This window comes from Harpia harpyja, chromosome 14 (assembly GCF_026419915.1).
Source record: "Harpia harpyja isolate bHarHar1 chromosome 14, bHarHar1 primary haplotype, whole genome shotgun sequence".
In the NCBI taxonomy this organism is placed as follows: domain Eukaryota; kingdom Metazoa; phylum Chordata; class Aves; order Accipitriformes; family Accipitridae; genus Harpia; species Harpia harpyja.
The window spans coordinates 15,301,040-15,320,032 of NC_068953.1; the positions used below are offsets into that span (position 1 = coordinate 15,301,040).

General features: G+C 46.3%; 1 protein-coding gene across 2 annotated transcripts in view; it reads left to right on the forward strand.

The window, feature by feature from the left end:
- The window catches only part of MAP1A (microtubule associated protein 1A), a 72,638-nt gene that overhangs the window by 33,322 nt on the left and 20,323 nt on the right, over window positions 1–18,993 (forward strand). Inside the window, exon 1 of one of the 2 annotated variants that reach the window (XM_052808972.1) lies at window positions 390–425. The exons of the other annotated variant lie outside the window; for it this stretch is intronic. The gene's annotated coding sequence lies outside the window, so the exon portion shown is untranslated. Of the gene's footprint in view, window positions 1–389; window positions 426–18,993 lie in introns of those variants that run through there. 2 annotated transcript variants of the gene reach the window in all.

Below are 18,993 nucleotides of genomic sequence, written 5' to 3' on the forward strand. Positions count from 1 at the left end.
TTCCGATGGCACGGGAACCCATACGTCTGCAGGAGTTTGTCCAGTTCCCGCACTTCGCAGCGCTGGCCAGAGTTGCGGCGTTCGCGGTGGCCCAGGCTCTGCGGCAGTCGGCCTGCCTCGGTGCAGGGCCAGGCTGAGCCGGCTGCCGCACGCCGGGAGCAGCGGCCGCGCTGGCCTTGCCGGGGGGGCGCCGCACCGGGGCCCTGCCTCCGGGGTGCTTCGGGAGCCTGCAGCCCGCAGAGGGTTAAGTCAGCCTTGCGCACTGTGGATGGGTGTCGGGGGGGGGGGGTTGGCAGCTCCTCCCTCAGCTCGCGTTGACACAGCAGCTGCTCTCCGCAGCCCGGGCTGTGCCTGTGCATCTGCGGCTCTCCGGGCGCCCCGGTAACGGCTGCTGCTCCATGGGCCGCTCACCCCAGGACAGGATGGTACGTGCACGTTCCTTTCCTACCCTGTCAGCCCGACCCGGAGGCTCCAGGACTTGGGGCTGGCAGTGGGGGGCGTTGGTAGCGGTCAGCCATGAGAAGCCCCCAATACTGTTTGGGGGGTTGGGGCGGGTGCGGGACTTAGACGGCCAGCACTGGCTTTGTTCTTCTTCTGATGCTATTTGTTTCTTTGGAGAAAGCTGGTCGAGCAGGGGAGGACGGGTTATTCTGGGGGAGGCGACTGTAAATTTAGATACTTGGCAAGCAGACTTAGCCCTGACCAGGCTCTCTTGCTCTCCTCTGCCTTGTCTCCGGGCGTGAGTTGCTGGGTCTGCTCTGCCCTTGCAGAGGAGCAGGTGAGGAAATCTTTGCGGAGCAGTCTGTAGCAGATGCGGTTTTCTTTCCTTGGAATTTGATCCTATTGGAGCAGGGGGGGTGGCTGACTGGTGGCTGAGGGGGAAAGGACTAGTGACAAGAGGGAAAGGTGGCTGCAGATGGAGCTTTTTTTTTTTTATGATCCGAGGACCTCGCCCCTTCTCAGCTGCTTGTCCTGAGTATAGGAACAGAAACAGAATTCCCTAGCTGCTCAGCTGTTTACTGCACTTGTGTCATTAGCTCAAACACGGAGAAGGATGTATGAAGATGGGTCTAGAGAAGAATCTGGAGAAGATATTCTGCCTGTCAGGGGCTTAAGGAGTCCTGCAGCATCATGATTTATCCCAGTATGGTCTTTCCTGAAGATGGTGTGCTACTGGAGGAGGGAGGAGGTGGCACAAGGCATCTCACAGACGCTGTCTTTGGGCAAGGCTTGGTGAAAGCCAGTATTAATGTCTGTATCACTGTTCAGCTCCGTGCTGATGCTGGAATGAGGCTAATGCCAGTCAGGAGGGGGGAGGGTTGTTAAGGTGGACTGTCATGCAGCTGATTAGATGGAAGAGAGATACAGGGCCCCTTTTGCAATTTCTCTTTCCTTTGGTGCTGCACACCCACACATGAGTAGTCTTGAAGTAGCTGAAGTCTGGCTTGGAGCTGCTCAACACTACATTCTTCCACTACAGGAAGCCAAAAAGCATCCAAAGGCGTCCAGTTAGTGGGGGAGGAAAAAGGGAAGGTTCTTGTAAAAGCTGAGTGATGCAGCCTTTCTAGGGCAGCAGAGGAGAGGAGAGGTGGCCAGGCTTGGAGCTGATTTTCATCCTGGTAGGCTATAGAGAGGGATTTTGCACTCTAGAAGTGAGAACAGCTAAGTGCTTTCTTTTTCCTAGTGGTGGTCCTTTGCCATCCCTTACCCTGCTCTATTTCCCATGTACTACAGAGTTATAAGTGGCCAGCTTCTCCCTTTATGATTAGCTTTCCGGCATCACCAGTGGTAAAGTGTGACGATGGCACCTTTGCAGTCCACAGACACACAGGGTTCTATTTTCATAGGGTATCTTTGGCATCTTTTAGTGTTGCCACCAGCAAACATCTTGTTAAAAGTGTTAAATCATCTGTACACTAATGCTAAAATGTGTTGAAATGTTTCAAAATAGGGCCTTTTATCTTCAGGGTCCAGAGCTAGAGGAGCTGGAGCAGGGTTTGGCACATTGCATAGACCAGGGTACATGACCATGAATATCTGTCAGATACTGCTGTTTTGGGTAAGAGGGAGAAGGAGGAGAGGCAAACGTCATTGACCAGGGAGGGAGCAATGAAAAAAAGTCAGTAGTGATGCCAACAAAAGCTTTCTTAATAGAAGAGAGGGGGCTGAGAGCGATCAGACTGGGACTGTCAGTGATGTAGGGAAGGGAAGGAGGGAGCTGGACACATTTATCACACAGTGAGCTTGAAGGGGAGGAGCGTGGCTGCTGCACACTAGCACACGCAGAAACACACGCGCACACACACACACACTGCGGCAAATTCTGCAGCTGGTGCCTGCTGGCTTATGACTGCAGAAAAACAAGCTCCGTTTTAAACTCTCTGATCTCAGAGACGAGGCTGTTTCTATTCCAAGTAGCTCTGGTTCCACTGTGAAAAGCCCTGCAGGCTGGGCACTGTTCCAGAATGACAGGGATTCTTCTGTCTTCTGATGGGGCAGGGGGCCTTTTGCTGTATAAGGTCAGTACCCTCCCTATCTCCTTGATGGCTCCATACTGGTTGGCTGCATCCAGACTGCATGTCTGTCCTTACACTTTCTCCAGCAAGTAGCTATCGTGTACAGGCCGGGCACTTTTTTTTCCTCCCCTCCTTTCCTTTCCTGCAATTTGACAAGGCCAGGCTGTCAGATCCTCCGCCCTGCTCACATTCTGCAGACAGAGAGATGTGTAGCTTTGCAGTAGTCTCTTTCCTGACAAAACAATCCATGTCCTGTCATGTCTTTTTACCGCTCTTCCTCATGTCTGTGTTGTTGGCACACCTGAGTCACGTCCTCAGCAGATGTGATGGTAAATGGATGATGGACTTGAGCACAGGAGCGTGGTGAGCAATAACCAGCACAGGCTCTCTTTGGGGAAAGCAAGGAAGCTGTGTGTACATGAACAAGAGGTGCAGTGTGTCTCATTCAAAGGAGCATGGCTGGACACCAGAGTAAGGGTGGAAGAGGGGTTCCTCAGTGTGAGCTTCTATGGGACATGGTCTTGTGCTCTTTGTACATGTTCATACACAGACCATCCTAGGTCACTCCTGGGATGACTGCATCTCACAAAAGAAGAAGAAACTGAGAGCCAAATAAGGATCCAGCAATATATCTTTGTGATAGGTGTCTGAGTATAGAGATCCTAGTGGGTGCTACTTCTGGCCTCTTGGCTAGAACAGCCAAGTGTGCTATGTGCATTGTCACAGGCTTTCCACTACTAATTGATGGGTAAAAGAGAGAGACCTCCAGGCCCTTGAAAGGAGATGCTATGGGTGGCCAAAGAAGATGAGATTGTCTGGTTAGCATACAGGGACCTGACAGTAGTGGCTAGCTCAAAATGAAGGGTGTCTGCTAGTCTGTGAAGTATTCATTAGGCAAAAGTACCTGGGAAAGAAAGGGAGGTGATAGAGACTATCCATCAGCCCAGTAACTGTGTATGGGAGAAAAGGGAGTAAGTTATGTGTAAATCAATGTTTAGAAATTATTCTGGGGATAATTTACTGAGGTGGAAAAAGAGGATTTATTTTTTTCCCCTCAAAAATCCTGAATTACCTACAGGACCCTGTCTTTCTGGACTCCAGCCCAAGCCTTGTAGCTGTTGACAGAAAAGTATAGAGAAAGTATTGAGCTACTTTGGTTCTAACTCCTCAATTTGTATTAGTTTTTTCTCCATCCCTTTAGAGGTGCTTGGCTGAGTAGTATGAATCCCTCTTACAAATACACATGCTTTGTGTTTGTCTGGAGTAAGCACTTTCCCTTCTGCCAAGGCATTAAAAGTAACAAGTTTCTACCAAGTTTTGTGAAAACTGATGGGCCAGTAGAGGAGAGTGATCCAAATTGGTGCCTTCACTAGGACAGTACACGTTGTGTTTGGCCTGCCATCTGGGTAGTCACCACTTATACAGCACCCATCAGACAGTGCACTTCTATCTCCAAGCGTGCTGCCACTTGACCAGTTGTTAGTTATGACTCATGAGAGGAACTGTGGATATTGCAGTGGACTGCAGGGAACATGGAGGGAGCTACAGTTATTGCAGTGGGACAGTGCAGGGTGGACACACAAAAAGCAGTCTTCATTAATTCCATGCCTTGCTCTGCCTAAGCTCTGTGGCTTGTTTTTACCTTTGCTTCATACTAAAGAAATGGAGATTAATTTCTACATGTGCTAAGGACTATAGATCAGTTCTCCTCTTGCACCTTAGAATCATAGAATCATTTAGGTTGGAAAAGACCTTTAAGATCACCGAGTCTACCTTCCTCTCCAGGATCTCAAAAGTTAGTACTAATGGAACAATTAGTTGTGTATCCAGCAATTCAGGAAATCTCTGTCCTTCCAAGGCTTTATTCACAGATGAACTTGAGCATTGGTGTCCTTGACCAGCAGGTTCTTAGTTCTCCTGAGACAGGCCTTTAAGTCTTGCTGGACCGATCCCTCAAGTGTATGGAATAGTACTGGCTTGGATTTTCTTTTTAATGGGGAATGCAGTTTTGATTCAATTCTATCTTTCTGAAAAGCATCATCACCCCAGTATCTGTGTTTTGAAAGAAATGAGTGAGCCCTTTTTTTGCTTTTGAAAGTAAAGTCATGGCTATTTCCTCTAACAGGATGAAGGCTGAGAATCTCAAATGGAAGGAGGCATGTAAGTCACAGAGGGGGTAGGATTTAATATGCATGTCTGTTATCAGTATGTCCTACTGAAGAACTTGTGTGTCTCTTTGCACATATTGTCTTTCATGAGCCTTCTTGTGAAGCATCAAAGTCTCTGGCAATTTACTAGAACCTACCTCAGGGCCCTGGGTTCACAGTTCGACCAGGTATGTAAGGTTCTTTGTGTCTCTGGCATTCTGTGAAACAAGACATCTTTTGTAAATTTGTACTACCTTTTGAGATCCTGGAGAAGAAGGTACAACAGGAGGAGAACTCATCTATAGTCACCAGTCAGGCATGTGGAAATCTATCTCCTTGTCTTTAGTGTAAAGCAAAGGTGAAAACAAATCACAGAGCTTAGACACAGCAAGACAGTTTCAGACCCCTCCTATGCAAAAGGCTGAGCCTCTTCTCACTCCCCTGGGAGTCAACTAAATGCCCCAGGCAGCAGTGGCCTAATAAATGGTTGTTATTGAATATGTTCATAGAATACCTGACCTGAAACTCTTGTAACTGTTCTAAGGTTGGAAAGGAGAGTCCATTCCTGCCTCTGGGATACTGGCCATGGTAAGAAAATAGAAATGCCAGCTGGCAGGACATAAGCAGCACAAGCTATAGCCTTAGCTATCACCTGGAGATTTGTCCAGAAGCTGCACGGTACCACTGCATGGGTGGGCTGGCATTTGCTAGCTCTGTTTTTCATGTATTTTGGTAGTCTTGAGAAAAGTGCTTTTGGTTGTTTCCAGTGAAAAGATGAAGGCTGTAAAAAGCTTAGTGCTGTTTTTCACAACACGCTATAGCTACAAATAGATTGTGCTAAAAAAGCATGGCAGCATAACTGACAAGTCTGGATCATTTGTTTCCTCTATTGACTTTCAAGTTAAGAGATTAAGTTAATTGCTTTTGCACTTGCTGTAGCTAATCTTTATTTCACTGGGATCCAACCATCTCGCCTGTTCCACCCTCTGTTAAGCTCCAGTGCCAAATTCTTAAATGATTAAGGAGAAAACTAGAAGGAAAGGCCATTAGTACCTCTCTTTTGAATGTTGCCTGAGGAATGTCAGTCTGTCATTAGGCACTCAAGGTGCTAATAGCTATGTTAGAGGAGAAGTAGGCAAGAAGACAGGGATTTTTTTACCTTCTGGTTGACTAGATTTATGTTCTGAAAAGCTTCCTAAAATGGTTGAAGAGGGGTAAGTTGCAGTACTTGGACAGAAATGCGAACACTACCCAGGCCATAGAAGAAGTAAATGGCTTCAAACAAATATAACTCCTTTCCATGGTGGAAAAACATTGGATAGGGTGGTTCTCTGTCGCTTTGATCATCTTTTTGAAGAGCCAGCTTGCAGGCTGGTAGGTATGAGCACAATATGTGTTTTGGCCCAGTTCCTGGTTGCTAGATTTGCATGGGAGTTTTAATTGCTATGGGGTTTCTTTCTTGTTGTTGGTCCGTATTCAAAGGCAAAGACAATTGCCAAGGAAGAGGGAGGCATGGGAGCGTGGAAGGGTTCTCTGCCAGCATGGCTCTGAGGGAGCTGAACAAGTGAGAGGCCCTGAGACAAAAGTGTTTGTGGTGGTGGAGGCCTCTTCTAGACCTTTTTGTTCTTCCAAGTCAGTAAATTCACTTCCTGATTCCACTGTGCAATCTGCAAGCTGAAAGAGACCTGGCTAGTCAGGGTAACATTAAGAAGTAGGGGCTCCTGTTGTGAAGTGAGACTTCAGTGAGCTCAGTGCAAGGCAGACTGGTGAGAGGCAGTGGCCGAGTTGACTTGTCACCAGTATTGAGAGAAGATGATGTGCCTACTCTGCTAGAAACCTCCTTGGCTTCTCCCAAATGCCTCTCTTTTCAATGCTGAACAGACAAGGCCCACATTTACTAGTGGAAGGGACAGGAGGCCTTGAAGCTCTGCACTTTGGAATAACTTTCCATATCCCATTCATTGTCACTGTATTCCATGCTGTAAATCAATTCCCAGGAATCCAGACCATGCAGAGAATCTATGAAGTGGCAACTAGATCCAAGAGTGCAAAGTAAAAACGCAGCAAAGAAGGATGTTGGCAGAGGACAGCTGCTTTTTCTCAAGGGCTGGCAGAATACAGTCCTTCTGTGCTTTACCACCCCAGCCACACAGAGTCCACAGCTGGTTTAATACCTGTATCTTAAACAGAGATGACATTCAGCAGGTCATCTTCAAAACAAGCAGGTGAGAGGGAAGAAAAGCTACTTAGAATGAGACTGTTAACAGTATGGAATAGGAAGGAGGTTTGAGGAGTCTAAACAGATGCTAGAAATCAGAGGCAGGAGCCTCTTGCCAGAAATTTGGCATCTCAATAGGCAAACAGGAGGAAATATCAGAATTATTTCTTTATTTGTGACAGCCATCCCCTCCTTGTTACAACTAAGTTCTCTCTGCCTCAGGCAGCTTGCTTACACATTTCATATTGATCAGTTGTCAAAAAAAAAAAAAAATCAGAAAGAGAAGTAGGACAGATGATGAGCTATACCTCCAAGTCAGTCAGAATCAGCATTACCCAGATACTTCAAAACTAGGAGAAACCCGCAGTTTTCTTGAATCTGTGCTATGTTCTGGTTGTAAGAACATGTATCCTGTGATGCATATTATTATTAAAATTAAGAAATCAGAAGCTGTCCAGCTCTGTGACTTACAGGAGTCTTCAGACCTGGAATCTGGAACAGGGCATCTGCCTCAATGCCAACAAGAATAGTTTTGTGGGAGCCTCTGTTCAGGGACTGGCAGCAAATAACAGCTGAAGTCCCACTGACAAGGAAAACATGAAACATTAATTTAGTTTCCAAAGGGACCATCTATAAGTCTTCCAGGGGCTGGTGAAGTGAGGGCACAGGATAAGAGGGTATCTTATGGTATGTTTAGGTTTCCTTTTGTGGGTTTAGCTGGAGACATTTGAGAAGTTACAGCTTCAGCTCCTCACAGCTGGAGACAATGCCCCTGTGCAGAGCTGTGTTCTTGATTCATATGAATGCCATACACTGTTTCACAGCAAAAGGATGCAAGGCTAGCTTGAGTCAGCAAAACTGTTGCAGGGAACAGAATCTCTCATGACCAATTCTGCACCTGGCAAACTAGATAGAAGTGCTCATCTTATGCATTAATGTAGCTCAGTGGTGGTGTAACTTCCAGTTGAGGGGCATTTAATGAACAGTTAGGAACAGTAACTTCTGGAAATAGATACAGCTGTTTCCAAAGTGAACATCTGTGTCTTCAATTAGTGGTTCTAAAATGGCTGAGCTATCAAATTGCTCTTTAGCATAAAAGTGAGACAGTATGTGCAATTAGGAAGCAATGAGATGGTTGCTATGGTTGGTACAGTATAGAAATAGAAGTTGCCTGGGAAGAGGAGCTGTAGATGGCATGGAAATATCACAGGGAGGAGGGAAGATAGGAAGACACAGGCAAATGGTTAGGAGGAGTATCTCCTGGGATGTGGCAAGTGCCCACAACCTCCCATACCTTAAAGAATATTTCACCTCCTTCTCTTGCCCTGCTGCTGGTTCGCCTTTGTAGTAATTCCCCAGGAGGTGGTCAGAGCCTGTTCTGCAAAACTCTGCAGTTCTCCTGACATGCAGTAACAGTATGGTAAGGTAAGTTATTAAGTTTCTCCAGCTAGATCCACAAAAGGAAACGTGAACATGCCTTCAGACACCTCAGTCCTCTCCATCCTGACAGACTCGGCAATGGTTCTGTGAACCAGACCTTGTTCTTCTTCACCCCAGACTGTTCTGTGCTCCTCCTGCTTTCTGTAGGTCTCCACACCACATGCTACTGGTTTTGACAGTAATTAATTTAATCTGTTGTGCTTTCCCGTATTCTTTAAAATCTGTTGCTGTCTGATCCTCCCAACTGGTTGACCCTAATGACTGGTTACTGCTGAGTTTTTCCTTTCTCTGTCCTGCCTAGTGTGGTTCTCAATTAATTTCACTCTGACCCTGCTCCTGTTGAGAAACTTGTCTCCTTCTTGGAGTTGTCTTGCTGATGCTGTCTTCTTTCTGTACCTTTTTACACCAAGTTCTCTACTTGCAGAGTTCTGCAGCTTTTAAGGTTTTTTCTCTGCCTCTGAGCTGTTCTAAAGTTAGTGCCTATTCTGTCCCAAATCAGCTGCTCTTTTCTTTCCTGATCTTAGCACTTCACGGCTCCTTTTACACTGAGAGAGTTAGGTTATACCGGTGTTTCCTGGAAGTATATCTGTGACCAGTTGTCCTGTTTGTGCTCCTGAAGGCAACTGGGTCGATGCTCTGGTTGGAAACTCTCTTTCTGAAGCCCTTGAAGGAGTACAGAATGTATCACCAGCTCTGCTCTGCCTCACCTAATGCTCTTGCATGTGCTGCATCCTTCTCCACTCAATCCTCTGTGTGCTGTACTGCCAAGCCTTCCGTCAGGGTTGGGTGCAATGCCTGTCACCCTTTTCTCCATGTACAGAACCACACATCAGGAAACCCTTGAATTCTAAGGGGGTTTTAGTGCATGTGGTTCTTATTCCTGAGCGGGTGTTCTTCTACCCTCTACCCAGCTTCAGTCTAACTGAAATATGGGTAATAGTGGTAAATATACCATGTGTACCCAAAATTCACATCAGTCTGTGGCTGGGATGTTGACTAAAGCTAAAACCAATGCCTGGAGATTTCCTCTTGTTAACAGGCTGAAGTCAATGTGGGTGTGCTTTCAGGTCTACAGTCCCTAGGGGATGGTTTCTTGTAGAGATGTTTGAATTATCTTCACTCTCTCTGCACACTCCTTTGTGTTTTCCCATCCTTTGTAATTGTTTATTCAGTTCCTCCAGATAAGGTGTGTCTCCTTTTGCACATTCACAGGGTTTTATTTCAGTGGTGCCATGATTTTAACTATGTGACTCAGTATCCCAATATGAAAAATCATCACACACTATTTTGAAACTTCTGTAAAAAATAAAACCTCATACCTACAATAATACTTTCCTGCTCAAACACCATTGGCTTCCCCTTCTTTTCTAGGTGCAGTTTAAAATCCCTCATTTTATGTCCTGTGTGGTTTCATCTGTGACCCGTTTGGTGATTGCTTGTATGCTCTCTTCCATTGCTCCACAGGACAGCACATAGCTCTGCCCTAGCCTTCCCTTTCAGGGACTCAGCACTTTGCTACAGCTTCTTGCCTCTCAGTTTTCAGCTGATTCCCACTAAAAACATATTTTCCCTTTGCTAGTACACAGTGATTTTCTTTCTTTAGCTAAGAGAAAATCACTGAAGAAGATTTCTAAGGAGATAGATCTTTAGATTTAGTCACTGATAAATAAATAGATACCTATCTATTTCTGCAGAGTGTTTGAAGATGTAAAAATAGAAAGTATATGAAATAAATCTTTACTGTAGACTTTTTCAGACCATGAGAGGCTTCCTGGTGGATCACAAAGCGCTGTCTGAAGCCAACTCCTCATCATTCTCAGCTGTTGAATCACACTAGAAAGCTAAAAGTACAGCACTTTTCTAATAATGTTTTTATTATAATAAATGGTTACTGTAGCTGTCACATGTTGTGAATACAAGTTGGAGGAGGCGGCTGTGGGACAGCCCTTCCAGCTGTGATCACCCAGTGAGTGGGCTCTGCTCTTTGCTCTGCTCATCTCTGGAAAAGAAACAAAGAGCTGGATGTGCCCAAAATTGCTGGGATCGCTGCATCTCTTCAGGCACCCAAACTGAACAGTCAGGCACCAGTTTGCACTGCAGCCTCCCACCTAGCACTCAAAATCTCTTAGTCTTTTCTGGGAAGTTTACACCAAGCTCCAGCTGTAGTGCTTACCTGGTGTTTCTCCACTTATTTTGCCTGAAAGTCTCATCCCATCTGACACAATGCTGCCATTAAAAGGTAAGGAGCAATAGAGCAGGAAATGTCCTGTCGTTCTGGTAAACACATCCAAGTGCGTCCAATGGGGTGATAAGAGATCATGTTTGAATTCCTGAGCTGGAACCAAAACACACATTTAAGACTGCACCAAAGCAAAGATGCCTCCCTATCCACAGGGCGCTGCCAGTCCAAGGGTGTTCTTTGTGTCTCCTGTTGAGATAGCTGTGGCTTGCATAATTAACTAATTATTCCTTAGAGTTGTTGGGGGAGGGAGCAAAGACACTCACTATACAGTCTGTTGTTTGGGATGCAGATGTGTGAAGATCCTGTTCACATCTCTGTGCTAGTGGGTGTTTCAACTGCACACACAAGAGACAAGCATCAGCCGGAGGGGTGGAGAGCAATCCTGCTCTGTCTCTGGCAGGGAGGGAGTCAGAGGTCACCCATCTCCTGAGAGAACGTGCCAATGAGCAGGCCACTGTGCCATCTTCTTTGGGCTTCTCTGTGTCCTCTGAGAAGATGGCGGCTGGATGTAGGCCTCCAGCTTTCCACCCCGACTGCAAGGGGGGGCTGCAGGTGGCTGGTGCCTCAGCTGGCACTGAGGTTGTGCCGGTTGGTGCTTGTGGAGGCCCCGGCGGGGACCGAGGTCACCCTGCGGGACCCTTGGCTCAGGGCCACAAGAGCTGAGGTAGCCGGCTGAGCTTCCCGTGTCCCAGGAGACCTGCTCTGAAACATGCTCTTCCAGTTTCCTTAATACCCCATTAAGGCAGACCAGGATTGGGATGTAAACAGCACGTTGATTGTAGGCATGGACGATAACAAATTGCAAGGTGTTTTGGACAGTCAAGACGAATGAAAAAATAATCCCCAGACCCCAGAGAACAAAGTGATCATAGCAAGAGAGAACAAAGAGACTTAAACTGAGGAAGTGCAGTGACCTTAATATATCTTCTCAATCAAAACATATGCTGAACCCAATACAGCCATTGTTGTCTGAAAAAACAATAAGAATGGGGAGCCTGGGATTCTGTGTACATAAATAAATAGAGTATCCTGAAGTTTTTAGGGAAAAGAAAGAGAAGTAAAAATAGCTGATGGATCACTGGAAGTTTAAGAAAAAATCTTTAATTGCTTCTATCAATAATTTTAGTTGTCATTTCACTCTAACAAAGATGTCCTGTTGTAATCTAAAAACCTTAATATTTTGCTTTGAAATAAAAATACATGTTTTTCAAGGACAGTTCATTAGTAAAACAATTTACTGTTGCAGCCAACATAAGCACTACATCAACTTTGGAATCTGATTTACAGCCTGTGGAAACTGGTTGAGGCTATGGGTCATCCTCTCTCTCTGGAGTCTGAGGAACTGGCCAAGCTGCTTGCCTTGTGTCTGGGTGATCGAGTTTGGAAGTGGGTTGTAACTCAGGATGTGATGGTGGCTAAGCTCCCAGAAGTGGAGACAGCCTGCTTCCCTCAGTCAGGGCCGAGGCTGATGCTAGCACGTTCTAGACTCCCATTTATCCTCTAAAGGTCAAGCCAGAGTGAGACATAGCTGTTTGCTTTCTGTGCTGCATTTGTGGCAGCGGCAGCTACTGCTGCTTGCACAGGGCCTGTACAGGTGCTCTGCTAAGGCAGCTGCCTTGCTCTGCCAAGAGGAGGAAATGACAGTTTTCTTTAAAACTGAATTTGCCCAGAATCTTTACTTTCTAGAACCCACTACAAATGCCCACACACTGTTCAGAATCTCTTCAGCCCACCCCTCTGTGGAGGGGTTTCTTTTTAAATTTATTGAGGACTCTCCTCTCGAATGGTTTGAGCACACAGACAGCAGGAAGGCTGTGTGCAAACTTTCCTCATGCTGCTATGTAGCACATTCCAGTTCATACTGCTGGTGCTGTGGTTGCCCAAACTTCTCCCACAGCTATGAAATTGCCTAAGCATGTCTCAAGGGTTGATACGTCCCTCTGACCCATTGTAACAGGTCAGGGCTGTTACTCTCACAGTACAGCAAGGATGCCCAGGTACAGAGAAGGTAAGAGATGTCTCTGAGATGCACAAGTCTGTAGGTAAGGAGCAGCTGAATGGTGAATTTGCAGTTGCTGGCTTGCGTACTGGCTGCCAAAGCAATCTTTGTGTTTATTTCTTAATTCCTGAGCCCATTTGACTAGTTGGCAGAGCTTCCAAATGTCCACCAGCCAGAGCTGATCCTACCAGCTGTACGCTGTTCAGTTTGCATGCTGGAGGAAGGAGCTTCAGCAGCTGTGTGCCCTTCAGGTGGTGGGTGTAGGACATTGCTTCCAGCAAGAGTACATTCACTCTTCTCCCTCACTGCTAAACAACACGGGGCTTCCTTGTTCTTGCAGAGGGATGGCTCCATATTGCAGTAGGAGATAGGAAGGTGTATTTGCATAGATGGGATAAGAGGCAGGACCCTGCTCAGAATTCTGTGCAGGACCTTTCCTCTGGTCTTCATAATCTCTCTCTCCCAAGGAGCTGTAGCTTGCTGTACTCGGTACAGTCCTGGAGTGTTTGTGAATGGATGCGTTGTTTCATTTTCTCTGAATGGACACCATTTGGGGCTGGATCCTTTTTCTCCCATTGGCACTGAAGAAGCTGCGGTTGGAGACTTCACAGCCTCAGAATGAAAGAGTCAGTTACTATCTCAGTGTTATGATGTAATTTCAGAATGAAGGAAATGGCAGTCTTTCAGCTTGCACTAGCTCATGTTAATTATGCAAATATATGCACTCTGAGAACCCTCATGCACGGTTTGACTGTCTTCAGAGGTGGACTTTTTTCAATAGAGCATCTGGAAGACCACATAATACCAGGCCCACCTCTTTGCTAAAGTGTAGCAAAAGGTACTGAACCATAGTGATATCTAGGATCTCCTTGTAAGAAGAGTCTTTTCAGAAGTGCCACCCTGAAGAGATATGTTCATAACATCAGGTAATAGATCAGAAAGTTAGGAAGAGCTGGTTTTTAATCACTGGGGCTTGTGTGCCTTGATAACATGTCCAGACTGTGAAACTGGTATTTTTTTATCAATGTACTACTGGTGTTTGCTTTACAGGTAGAACTTGGCCTGGTAAGCCCAAATAATCATAGGGACAAAGGAGGCAAAGGATGTAGGAAGGACAAGGGAGGTAATGAGGAATAAAGAATGCTCCCTGGATGGGGAGAGGATTGGTTTTTATGCGGTCAGATGAACAGTCTCCATCCTCTGTATGGCAAGGTCCTGAAAGCTCTGCAGCCCAGACTTTACACCCTGTCATCAGATATGTACAAACATTGCTAAGATCCCTGCCCTGAGCTTTCTCCTTTCCAGGCTAAACAGTCCCACCTCTCAGCCCTCCTCTCATCAGAGATGTGTCAGTCCTTTAATCATCTTTGTGGCCCTTATGTTCATTACTATTTGGTGTACCAGTCAGAGCATCACAACTGACTTCGGCACAGTCTCTCCCTCAAAAGATGACTCTAGGGGTCTGGCCTAGGTGATCGTATTTCACAAAGATGAGAACCTAGGTCCCACTGCCCTGACACTTGGTCTCTGATTTCAGCACAGTGAGTTGTAACCATGGTTCTTCCAGTTCTGATCAACAGAAAAATAAGACCTCTGAGGTTTGATGGCCTGAAAGATTAAAGCAAATGACAAGCAGCAGCTCTTGCAGCTTTCCTTGCCCAGAATTTATTATTCAGCTGCAGGGGTTTTTAGGTGCTTTCAATTAGAATGGCAAAACACATCACATACAAGGATCTGTATTGGCAGCATGACCTCCTTTTCTGCCTCCACAGCCATCTGTCTGCTTCTAGGATCATCTCTTTCTTGGGCATCCTGTTTGTCACATGGTTACCCTAGAGCGCTGTCCTTTGTTTTAGCCTAGACTGACCTCCCTGCATAGTCCTCTTTGCTTGACTGCTAATCACTAAAACCACCGTGTCTGGTCCTTCGTTCTCTCACCCTCTATCTCTTTGTGCATGTAGACAGCCCTGGATAGTTAATTCACACTGACTCCAAAATCTAAGTGGCTTTGCTCATCACTTGCTCTCCTCCACCATACCCAAATTAATTCTACACTCAATGGGCCACATAATCGTAGAATATCTCAAGTTGGAAGGAACCCATAAGGATTGAGTCCAACTCCCTGCTCCTCACAGGACTAGCTAAAACTAAACCATGTGACTAAGAGCTTCGTCCAGACGGTCTGTGAACTCTGAGGGGCTTGGTGCCGCGACCACTTCCCTGGGGAGCCTGTTGCAGTGACTGACCACCCTCTCAGTGAAGAACCTTTTCCTAATGTCCAATCTGAACTTCCCCTGATGCAGCTTCATTCCATTTGCTTGTGTCCTACTGCTGGTCACCAGAGAGAGGAGATCAGCACCTCCCCCTCCGCTGCCCCCCTTGAGGAAGCTGTAGACTGCAATAAGGTCACCCCTCAGCCTCTCTAGTATGTAAGCTATACATACTCTTAAAAAAAAAAAATCAGACTTTTCCTCCCTCCCCACTAATGATCCATGAGTGCAGCCTGCATATCCTGAAATGCCCCCTCAGTATTAGCCATGGAAGTTCCTCTAGTATTGCCTAGAGCAACTGTTGTTCATCACCTCTGGGACATTTGTGTGTAATGCCTCCATGGCCAGTTCTTGCTGACTGCCATTCAAGAGGTGGCTGCCGTGTAGAAAGAGAGCATTATGTGTGCCCTCTGTGGTCCTTCAGGTTGAAGGTGATGTTACTTCTGCACAATGGTAAGTAATGATGTGATCTATGTGGAAATGGAGAATGCCCCTGTCTGTTTTCTGAAATTTCAGTGAGGTTATGAATGAGGTGCATTTGTGTATTAAATCTTTACATATGTTATGCAGCAAGCACTTTGTGTGTGTAAAAGGCAACTAATGCTGTCGTGGTTTAACCCCAGCCAGCAACTAAACACCACGCAGCCGCTCACTCACTCCCCCCCACCCAGTGGGATGGGGGAGAAAAATCGGGAAAAGAAGCAAAACCCGTGGGTTGAGATAAGAACGGTTTAATAGAACAGAAAAGAAGAAACTAATAATGATAATGATAACACTAATAAAATGACAACAGCAATAATGAAAGGATTGGAATGTACAAATGATGCGCAGTGCAATTGCTCACCACCGGCTGACCGACACCCAGCCAGTCCCCGAGCGGCGATTCCCCGCCCCCACTTCCCCGTTCCTATACTAGATGGGACGTCACATGGTATGGAATACCCCGTTGGCCAGTTTGGGTCAGGTGCCCTGGCTGTGTCCTGTGCCAACTTCTTGTGCCCCTCCAGCTTTCTCGCTGGCTGGGCATGAGAAGCTGAAAAATCCTTGACTTTAGTCTAAACACTACTGAGCAACAACTGAAAACATCAGTGTTATCAACATTCTTCACATACTGAACTCAAAACATAGCACCGTACCAGCTACTAGGAAGACAGTTAACTCTATCCCAGCTGAAACCAGGACAAATGCATAAGTCAAAAACTATCTAAGAGACAGAAAACAAATTAGAAAACAAATATATGGTCAAATTTGTGCAGCATGCAGAGGTAAAATACAAGGGCTTCATGATTTCCTACTAAATATAAAGCTGATCAATATAGTAATGTTGAGGAAAGGGGTTGGAATGAACATGGAGGTGACTAAATTTGTAGATGACTCAGTCACTTATATCTAGAAAAGACTGTGAGGAATTTCTGCAACTAAATTGAGCAGTCATCATGATGTCCCATTAAATTCATTATCAAAAAACACAAAATCAAGCACACTAGAAAAATTAAACCTTCCAGACTCCTTATAAGGGCTCAATTAATAGTGTCATGGCAGGGTGAGATTTGGATGTCACTGTGTACTCCTAACTGAAGATCTTTATTTGGTGCAAAGCTAGTGTCAGGTTATGTTATGATGCATAAAAAAATAGGATGGGGAATAATAAAGAAAATACAATAATGTCACCCTGTGAATCTTTTGTGTTTCTTCTCACCTTGTATACTTCTGCTCTTACTGATCCTAATGGCCACAGCAGAACTAGAAGAGTTTCAGGCATAGGTGACAGTGGTTATGAGGGACTAGAGAAACTCTCCTCTTAGGGAACAGATGGTAAGGACTGGAGGCTTTCTGCCTTGGTGGGGACATGATGGATAGAAACGTTCTCTGGAAGCGCACGGGCGTTGTGGGGACTGCAGTAATCAGAATGTGCCTGAACGCATGAAGTGAAGATTCCTACAAAATGAGAAACTCAATGCTAATGAAGTTTACTCCCACAGTTACTGGGGGAGAGATGATTTCATTTAATGTAGCAGCTTGTGAGCATAGTTTGAGAGGGCTGAGTGGGGTCAGGGATCTATGTTCTGAATGCACCTGGAGATCCATGGTCAGAGAGCTATGGTCAGATGTTTGCTCCAGGCAAGTTGAAGACAGCAGTCTTCAGGAACCTGAGAAGGATATTCCTCATACTGGTAAACGTAATTAAGGGATTTTGTCATTTGCAGTTGTATTTCCAGGCATGCATTTCTCTGTGATAGGGCTCTAGTAAGGACAAATATCTGGCAATGACCTGAACAGTGTGCTTTCAATCACTGTGTCTGCAATGTCAGTCGCACCGCTACTCATTTCTGTTGCACGTAATTTTTGTTAGTAAGGAGAAGGATGCCCCTGTCTGTGTTTAAATCCTTTGTCTGTGCAGCTGCTTCTGCAGGCCTGTATAGAGAAAGCAGCCAGCAATGGGCTCCTCAGACTGATGAGCACTTGGATTCAAAGAGACTTTGGGATGATGGCTATTTCCTCAGCTGGGCACAGCCCAGCGTTTGCTCTGTCACATACAGGGGTGCAACTGTCACTGAGCTGGGGGAGGCAGCTGCTAGCAGCCTGGCTGTGAGCAGGGGCTGGGGCACTCACCCTGGTGAGTTCACAAGCCGGGTTAGGTCACTGTGTTGCCCTCTCACTCACAGGTTGCAGTTCAGCCTGGAGTTTGTGTGCTGTTCTGCTTTATCTCTGAATTAAGTTGAAGAACAGTTTTGGAATGCATGTGTGTATGTGTGCAGTGATTCAGTGTTTCTAGAAATGGCCTGTCTGTATGGCTGTGCTCCTGTATCCTTCTGAGAACCAACTGCTGCAACTGAAGAAAGGGAATCTGCCCAACAGCAGACCAGGAGCAAAGCTCTGGAGGGCTGCACTGCTTCACAGAGTCACAGAATCACCGAATCGTAGGTTGGAAGGGACCTATTGAGATCATCTAGTCCAATCCCACCTGCTCAAGAAGGGTCAGCTAGTGCAGATTTCCCAGAACTGTGTCCAGTTGGGTTTTGAGTATATCTGAGGATGGAAACTCCACAACCTCATCCAGTGTTTGACCACCCTCACAGTAAAAGAAGTGTTTTCTTGTGTTCAGATGGAATTGCATGTGTCTTAATTTGTGCCTCTTGCCTCTGGTCCTGTCACTGGGCACTACTGAGAAGAGAGTCTGACTTCCTCGTCTTCATTGCCCCCATCAGGTATTTATACATATTGATAAGATCCCTCCCCCACCCCAAGCCTCCTCTTTTCCAGCCTAAACAGTCTTAGCGTGCTCAGCCTTACCTCATATGAAAATGCTTCAGTCCCTTAATCATCTTCATGGCCCTTCACAAGACTCAGTACTTCACTATTCCTACCTTCCATCTGCCAGCAGCTGCTGGCCCTGCAGCTTGAACCCTTCTCTTTCTTTCAAGCATGAAGGGGACAGCCCCTCTGGGGGGGGGGGCGGGGGGAGAGGACGCAAGCAGAATGCTAACCAGCCATGCTTTGTTTAGCAGTCTCAGCAGTGACAGCTCAGCTGCTTGGGCTTGAACCACAGAAATGGCAAAGAGCAGCAGTATTTGCATGCTTGTTAGTCCTGCAGACAGGCGCCTTTCCCTGTACAGCTGGCATTGTCCACCAAGTGCTGCCCAGCCTGCAGCCCTCAGGCTGGCATTGCCTCTGCAGCACCTTGGCACCTGGTGCCTGGAAGGATGCCCACATGCTGGGCACCAGTGACTACACCGTGCCTGAGAGCCCTCCTTTCACATGGCACAAGGAAGAGACTGCTGGTGTTGGTTCTGTACACCAAGCTGTGTTCTCTAAGTGATGTGGGTAACAACTGCCAAAAAAGTCTGTCTGGGATGTATAGGCAGCAAGGTGGCAGAAGTTGAAGCCTGGGGAATGGCATGGGGTTCACTTTGTCCCAGACCTACTGTTGAAAAATGGGAGCAGATCGCTTCTGTACTGGATGCTCTGAGCAGCATGTGAGTGGAGGTCCTGGTGTGGGGTGAGCTGTGTGAAAACTGCACGATGCAGTCAGTGAGGAAATGATGTAAGTACTTGTGTTTGCTGTTGGGATCTAAGCAATGCTGAGGTATCAGCAATGCCTTTACAATTACCATTACCTTGAGGATGAGTAGTTTTTTGCTTCTTTTGGCTGCAATGCAT